Consider the following 8573-nt stretch of genomic DNA (forward strand, 5'->3'; position numbering starts at 1 on the left):
GCTGCTTTCCCTAGCAAGATTTAAAAAAAGGTCATTTACTAGTTTCCCTTGGATTGTCACTGGTGAGATCCTGGTGCTGTTTACCTTGCCACACAAATTTGAAAATCCCTTGTCTCCTGGTGTTGAATCTCACAGACTAATTTATCTTTGAGGCTGTGTGTTTAATACCATGGTAGCACCGCAGTGTCTGTCATAAAGAGAAAACATGATTTAAAAATAGGTAAAATATTCCAATAACTTATTTCACTGCTTAACACAGGTAAGTAATGGCTTGAGCAGTTGCACACAACTTGTTTTCAATTATAAATAGAAAGAAAATATATTTGCCTGGTGTGTTTTTTAGGTGAATCGTGTATAACAATCACTCACCACACATTTTGAAAAGTTGGTAATGACAAAATACCAGTCAGAAAGCCAATCCCTTTTCATCAGCAATTTTTTGCTTACAGTCCTTATTTAAAACATTGGTTTCTGGCCAACTTAGGAAAGTATAAGATAGGTTTTTAAAGAATTTCTGCCGCTATTATACCAGAAAGAGAAAGAAACATGTATTTATGTATTTGAGCTCACAATGTCCCTTGCTCGAGCTATTTCTGAAGGAAGGCCTTGGAATAAGAGTTTTTGAAAGTATGAACATAAAAACTCAGAAAATAAATTCTCTGAACTTTAAATCTGGAAATGAGTTGGAACTGACATTTCCATTACTAGGATGTAGAGTACTTCCAATTTCGGATTCCAGTGTTCCAACACACACAGAGTAGTTTTTTGTTTTGCTTTGTTTTGTTTTTTGGTTTGTTTGTATCTAGAAGAGTTTACCAGGTTAATTTCTAAATCTTTTTGTAAGACTTTCAACAATTTGGTCTTGATCTACTTATCTTTTTCATCAAGCCCTTTAAAGCAAGCAAACAAACATGGGCTGTATATCTTACAGTGCTTTGTCATTCACAGACATATGAGGACTACAGAGAAATTTCCTACGTTAACTTCCCTGCCCTACTGGCAGAGCCCCAGCTATGATGGTAATTCCTCATAAGAGTGGTGTGCAAATTGTAGTCAATGAGCACACACCGGTATGCCGTAGTCATCCAGGACCACAGCACACATTAGGGTTCACACTTACTGCTGTATTTTAACAAGAAGTTTGGACAAGTGGATAATGACATTTTCCAACATTTGACTTTACTGTCTAAAAATTCTCCCATATCCCACCTGCTCCTTATCCTAACACATGGTGACAAGACAATATTCTTACTATCTAATAGTTTTGCATTTTAAAGAATTCTATTTATTCAAATCCCATAATATATAGTCATTTTATGTTGGCTTATTTCACTTGACTGTATGCATGTAAGTTTTTATCATGCCTTTTCATGGTTGGCAGTACATTTCTGTTTAGTGATGAATAATGGTCCACATCTTGATGAATCCTGGTTTATAAGCAAGTACATCTATTGAAGATGTTACATATACAATTACACATACATAGAAAAGAATCTAGACACACATTTCACTCATTTCATAAGAATTCATTAAAAATATATAACAAAGTTAAATGTAAAATACAATCTATAAAACTACTAAAGGATAACACTGGGGAAAATCTAGACAGGTTGGACAACAAACTTGTATATATAAAATCAAGACACAATCCCCACTAAAGAATTGATAACAAGTCTTCTTTAGGATTAAAAAATTTGTATGCTAGGTAAGATGACACTTATCTATATTATCAGCACTGGAGAGACTGAAGCAGAAAGAACAAAAGTTCAATGTTAAGTTAAACAATGAAGTGAGTGCCTGTCGGAAGAAGACCAAAAGACAAAAATTAAAAATGTCTATTAAAAACATTACTTAAAAAATGAAAACCACACCATAGACAGAGAAAATTATTCAGAAATACATATTTTATGATATATTTAAAGACATCTTAAAGCTCAATAGGGAATCAACCTAGTTTAAAGATGGGCCAAACATCTTAGCAGATGCATCAACAAAGAAGAGAAATAGAAAATGAGACAACAATATGCAATGTATTAATTATTGCAAATGTCCTACTAACCTGTTTTGAAATTCTCATTGCCTTCTTTCTCAATAAAATTAATAAAAAAGAAATAGAAAATGAGCACATAGATAATTGTTTCACATCACATGTCACCGGGAAAATGTCAATTAAAATAACACTGAGAGCCACCATCTAGTTATTAGGAACACAGGCAGTGTAACTCCTAATCTGCTAAATGACAGATGTGTTGATTTCATGTTCACCAAAGAAGAATGATTATGAGGATCATTGGAGGGTGAGGAGAAGCACTTTATTGAGAAAGATAGCTCCAGAGAGACAGGACGGCACCTGAAATTGGGATGGCAACTAGCCCACTTCTTAAAGGAAGTTTTATAGATGGGTATAACATGAGTCAAAGCTATGCTTAATTAATAAGATTTCAAGTGTAGTGCTTTAGGTATGACTGATCCAATTAAGGAGTAGGTCATATAGAAAGTGTACATGGAAAGAGTAAAGACCTTCAAAGGAATGGACAGATCAGGGAGTCTTGGTCAACCACTAGCTTAGCTGATGTCTATCTAGATTTTATTATACCAGGAGATCCTGATTATTTTATCCCATAGGGAAGTATGCAGGCCTGGTCATTCTGTCTTTATCTTGAGGCCTGGCCTTCAGCAGATGATCCTCTTTCCAGTTACAATGTGTTCTCACTTTCTACCCTGATTCTTTTGAGTGCCTCATGTAATTGCCTATATTTCCATCTAAGTAGCTATCAATAATGTTCACCCTCTAACAAGATTCTTTAAATACTGTGAATTAAGGAGAAATGACTTTCCTGTTTAATTCTGCCTGAAAGTGGGTTGTACTTGTGATCAGCAGCCAAAGATACACTGTAGAGAGTCGCATGAAAAGCTCTCAAAATATGCCAGACATTCTCCTCTTGGGTAGGCACAAAGTTTTAAATCTGGCAGAGACAAGGCCAAAAAAACAGTTAAATATGCATGGGCCAAAGAATGAGATAAAAAAATCTATTCTGAATGCAACCAAGCAATGTTTCCACCAGGAATATCCAGCAATAGCTTCCCATAAAGAAGGAAAGGAAAAAGTCTAGGCAATTTTAGAACCTGACATGATGTTAATCTGTAATTCAATGTCTTGAAAAGTCACTGAGCTGTGAGTGCAAAGATCAGGAATATACACACACATTCAGTTTTTAAAATTGCTCATGTACCTCCCTTGTGCATCTGGTAGAATTTCTAAAGGCATCAGATTTTGGAAAACAGTTTGCCAAGTTAATTTTATTTCTTCATTTAAGAGAGAGAGCGCAGTGGAGGTGTCCTTTAAGGCTCACTGAGAACAGTGAGCCAAGGCCTCTGTGTGTTGCATGACATCCTCTAAAAACTCAGTGACAGTCTCTGGTTGGTTCCCAGGGCTTTTGTCTGCATCAGTGAATCCACAAGTCCAGGCCTGCTACTCTCACAGCTCATGCTGTTGCCAGGATAGCAACTACAATGGTTGATACAGTGTATCAACTTCAGAAGTTCAGAAGTCTAACTAAGAAACTCAGCAGGAGCCCAGGGTCCTCATTTTGTCAACATCCTTACCCTCTGCAAGAGAAGGGCCCATGACAGTCTGGCTGCTTATAGTATAAAGGAGGAAAATAGAGTTGGCCCCTTCTTCCACTTTACTCTTTATGCTTTTGTTGTTTTCTGTTGCCTGGAGCTGTTGCCCCTGTGCCATGCCACCCTGCCTTGGAGCCAGCTTTTTAAAGACTGAAACCTTCACAAACTGTGAGTTAAATAAACCTTTCCTCCCTTAATTTGGACTGTTGGGTGTTTTGTCTTGGCAATGAGAGCAAAGTAACCAAGACAGCGATGTATGGTCCTTCTCTAGTTGCTCTAACAGGAGACAATGAAGGAAGAGATTCTTATCACTACTAAATCTCCAGGCTGCAGTATGAAATTTTCCTTCTCTTTAGGCTGAGTTTCCCTTAGTTGTTGAAGAGTCTGGGGGAATTTATCTAGTGAAGGAACATCTTTTAATAAGGCATCTACTTCTTCAAAGAGAAAAACGTATGCATAAGCATCTGAAATGCACTGAGTACAATTTGAAATGTATTTATTAAATTTGACAAGAGCTAAAGGCAGTAGGTGAACTAGCTGAGCTATCCTGCAAAGATGCCCTTTAGGGCCTCACTCATTTTCTCTACCTTTCCCAGTGCCATGACCTCCAGGCACAATGAAAGCAATAAACAATGTCCAGTGCCTGAGGGACATGCTGCATGGCTATTTCTTTAAAAGAAGGCCCATTGTCTCTCTGTAAGCTCTTAGAAAGTCCATATATAGGGCAAATTCCCAAGAATAAAACCTTTATCATCTTGCATACTTTTTCTCATATGCTACATGGAAGGGCCTCAGCTCAGTTTGTGAAAATATTTACTCAAATCAATAGGTATTGGAGTTTCTGACTCTGACATATGAGTACAATCAAGTTGCTAGTCTTCCTGAGGGTATTTATCATGTCTCTGCATGCTCTGGAAGGGCTAAAGTCTGGTTACGAAAATTGTTATGTTTCCAGAGCTCACAGTTCTTAAACATCTGTAGTACTGTTTGAAAAATCCCTTATTTATGATGAAGTTTGAGACCTGGTGGATTTTTGTTTCTTCTCAAGTGAAAAAAAAAAAAAATAAGGTATTTAGTAGTTACAGGACCTCATTATGCAGTTTGAACTCGTACTGATCCTCCTGTTGTCAGCCTCCCCAGTGCAGGGATTACAGGTGTGTGCCTCCACGCCCAAACTCTGTCTTAGGTTCAGGGTGCCCTGGGGGTGGGGCCAGAGTAGCATGCACTTGCCAAAGCAGGCACTTAGTCCACTGAGCTATCTCACCAGTCCACAAGTGGAAAAATTACATGTAATCAATTTTCTATTGATTAGCAGCAGTTTCCAGTAACAATATACCATCATCTAACATGATGATCCACAGTTTACATCATTCTAACATCATAACCATTATGTTAGAAACTGGCACCCATGAGAGAGAGTTCATTTGATTTCTAACTGAAACTATTTGTGTAAAGTATGATCAAGCAACCTTTCCCAAGTTAGAGACCTAAAAGATGGGGAGTTCTTGAGCAATCTGTTTTTGAGCTGCTTCAGCCAGTTATTACCTTGAAATACTTTATCAACTCCTTTTTGGTGTCCTCAGTAGTGACTTACCAACTCAATGAAGGGCTTATGACAGATGATAAAAGTTCATCTATGTCCTTATCATAATCCATGGGAGATCTCCTGGGTGCCAGATAATTCTCTTCTTTCCAAAATAGCTGTGTGAGCAGGCAGCACAGCATACTTTGAATCAGTGTAAATATTGAATTTTTGTTCACTGAGTTTTCCTTTTTCAGAACTAGGAGTCTGCTAAATGGGCACTAGTCCCCAGGGATGTGTAAAAATTTTCAATGGTGGGATGCAGGTCATTACTACATACCTTGTCTTTTTTCTCCTGTTTTCCATAAAGAAACGGCCACCAAAGAAAAAAAAATAAAGTCAAGGTCAGTAAAGAGTATGTCTGACAAGTCTTTTCTGGCTACAGACATGTGGAGAATGACCTATTCACAGTCATGTCTCGCAGACACAATTTGCTATTCTGTTAGAAAGGTGGCAGGGATTAAGGAGGAACATAGCTTTATTCGAATGTCTCTTCCTTTTAGAAGTAAAGCCTGGAATTTAAGAAATCAGTTGTCTAAGAGTTTCCTTTTGGAAGGAAAACCCTGCCACACTGTGAGGTATACCCAGTGAGATTTTTGGCTAAAGTCAGCTTGAATGCCTCTAGTCTTCAAGACAATTATGGCAGCGACAGTTCCAAGGCATGCAGACCAGCCCTTGTCTGCCATGTCTAATTCATGATGCAGATATCCTGCAAGTTGTTGAACAGGTCCTCAAACCTGCGGAAGCTCTGTCAAGCAATGTCCCTTCTTTCATCAACATATAGATTGAAAGTCAGAACCCTCACCCTCACCCTAAGCTCACTTCCTTTTGGTCCCATGGGGGAACCAAACCACAAAAAACAACTCCACCCAGTTTTTATCTTGGACCCAAGCCAGGGCAAAACCATAGGAACTTCCCTTCCTAAAACATTGAAAGCCACCCACAGACCAGGTGGCCCTACCTAGATTAGGTCTCCCTCTATTGTTCCAGCCCACCAACACCCTCCCCTGATAACCCTAAAATCTCCTGTCACCATTTGTTCTGGGCTGTCTTGGTCCACTAGACAGCCAGCCAGCTTGCTCCTGCCCCCAATAAATCTCGAGTCATAGTACCTGGATTGGTAACTCTGTGTGTGCCTAGGCTTCAATCGTGAGAAAAAATAGTAGGATTGTTTTAAATCAAAATATTTTATTGGATAGTTTACTGCTTTTTGGCTTCAGAGGTGGGGTGATGGCTGCCTTGCACCAGGAGGCGAAGCACGGCAGCCAGTCTCCACCTTGGGTAAATCCCCAAATGGAGTGCAGGTCACCCATATGAGCGAGAACATCTCTTAGAGGCCCCGGTGGTGGCAGCCTTGCCAGAGGAGGATGAGAAGCTGCTGTGGCCTGTGCGGGTGCTGATTCTGACAACAACTCTTCAGAGCTGGGAAGAAGCATAAACTGTGACCACCGTGAGCTTATCTGACATCTGCCACTCTAACAAAGAGTATTTCAGGAAACTAGAGGAGAGCTGAAGTCCACTCACATGAAACCAATGGCAAAATTAGTGAAAATATACCAGAATAAATTAAATTAAAAGGAATTTCAGCCAGTGACCATCAGGGAAGATGTTCCTAGCAACTCCTCCAGTTCTGTATTGAAAAATAACTCCTAGCATCCTGTTATGTTAATGACATCACTTTTGGAGCCAGACTTAGGCCAGTCTTTCTCCTTGTATACTTCTTCCTCTGAAGAAGAGCTGCCCAACCTAGAAAAGGAGCATCCTGGGAAAGACAAAATGATGACCTACGCTAAAGAGCTCACCAGCAACATGTGGAAAGACTTTTGTGTTAGAGATTATATTCCAGGTGAAGGTACTGACTTCCAAGTAACTGAAAAGAAGAGAAAGAAACCAAAAATATGGGAGTCCACAATTAAAATATCTGTAACATTTCAAATGATTGATTAGAGAACAGAAGAAAAAAGAAGAGGCAAAAAAATCTAAATCAAATGGCAAAATAGTACAAAAACTGCTAAAAAACAAAGAAGAGTCAGAGAGTAAGAAAATATTTCAAGGCAATTCAGTTCCTTTGAGTGTCTTCCTTCTCCTTTATCATGAGCTAGTTAAGCAAAGTGAAGAATGAAGGAGGATTAGGAAGGAGAAAAACAAAGAAATTACTTTGGCCTTACAAAACCCATTTGCAGTTGTTGCAAGGAAAGAACAGAAGCAAGCAGCCCAGAAAAAGCAACTAAAAGATTGTTTCATGTCTAAAAAGATAATATAGACCAGGTTACAAACATGTCAGGAATCCCAAGTGTCCTGAACAGGCTGGGAAATTAAGAAATAAGCACAAGGCCAGGCCCCACACTCCTGATGTTGAGGACCTTCCAGAGGAGTGTAAGAAACACTTCTCAGAACACGTGTCCAAAACTCTCAGCAGTCCAAAGACCACTTGATCCTCCTGTTCCTTTGAGTAAATCTGATGAGAGGGAGAACAATTTGGTAGACGAAGAAAATTTGAAACAGACACATTACCCTCATCTGTCTCCAATGCATAAATCATCAGGAAGAAATACAAGTGCAAATCCTGTCTCTTGTGGCTGCAGGTCTCCAGTGCCCACAGTGTCCTCCAGTGGATGGGAATGAGCCATCAGATCACCTGAGGAAAAGAAAATGTTGGAAGAAGAAAGAAATTGGGGTACTAAGGAGAAGCAAAGAATGAAAGTATTACAGAAACTGCTGACAACCTGGGCTGAGGCTTATGATCCACATGAAAGTTTAGCTCAAACATCTAAATCCAAAGTAAAATATCTCAGAAAGAGTGAAAAGCAGAGGATGAGAGAATACTGATGAGAACTAGAAGAGATGAAAAAAATAAAATGAGACCACTGCTATTTGAAAGTTTCTCAGAAAAATGGGAGGACAGTAGAAAAGCATTATTCTAACAAACTAAAATCACTAGGAATATCTGATGAGTTTGTTTCAAAGAAAGGCAAAAGCAGAAAAGTATTTGAGTACTTCAGCAAGCAAGAGACGAAAAGTTTCACAGAAGATGAAGAAAGCTTTAATGAAGAAAAAGTATAAGAGAGAATGGGGAAGAAAATTATTTTATTGATAACAACAGTCAAGATCAAGGGGAAGACGAGGGAGAGAGTGGAGAAGTATCTGGGGAAGGCTAGAATCACTCCCGCAGGGCCTCCTGTCTGTGCCCTGCTGCTGTGTGCAGCGGCTACACCTGTGATGCGAGGACGTCTATGTGCGTAGGACCGGTGCACAGAGGCCTTGCAGTGGAAGAAGGCTGAGCTCAGGTGACTGGTGATTTAACCAATTAGAGTAAAGCTTTCCCTGCTTTTTTTTTTTTTTTTTTTTGAATCGCAACATATGGTTT

The 8573-nt window shown here is 39.2% G+C and overlaps 1 pseudogene; it reads left to right on the forward strand.

Annotated features, from left to right (window-relative positions):
- The first annotated feature begins 6436 nt into the window (after positions 1-6436).
- LOC101574713 lies at positions 6437-8364 on the forward strand (annotated as a pseudogene).
- Positions 8365-8573: the final 209 nt, after the last annotated feature.

The sequence above is a fragment of the Octodon degus genome, unplaced genomic scaffold (assembly GCF_000260255.1).
Source record: "Octodon degus isolate 3935 unplaced genomic scaffold, OctDeg1.0 scaffold00013, whole genome shotgun sequence".
Lineage (NCBI taxonomy): Eukaryota > Metazoa > Chordata > Mammalia > Rodentia > Octodontidae > Octodon > Octodon degus.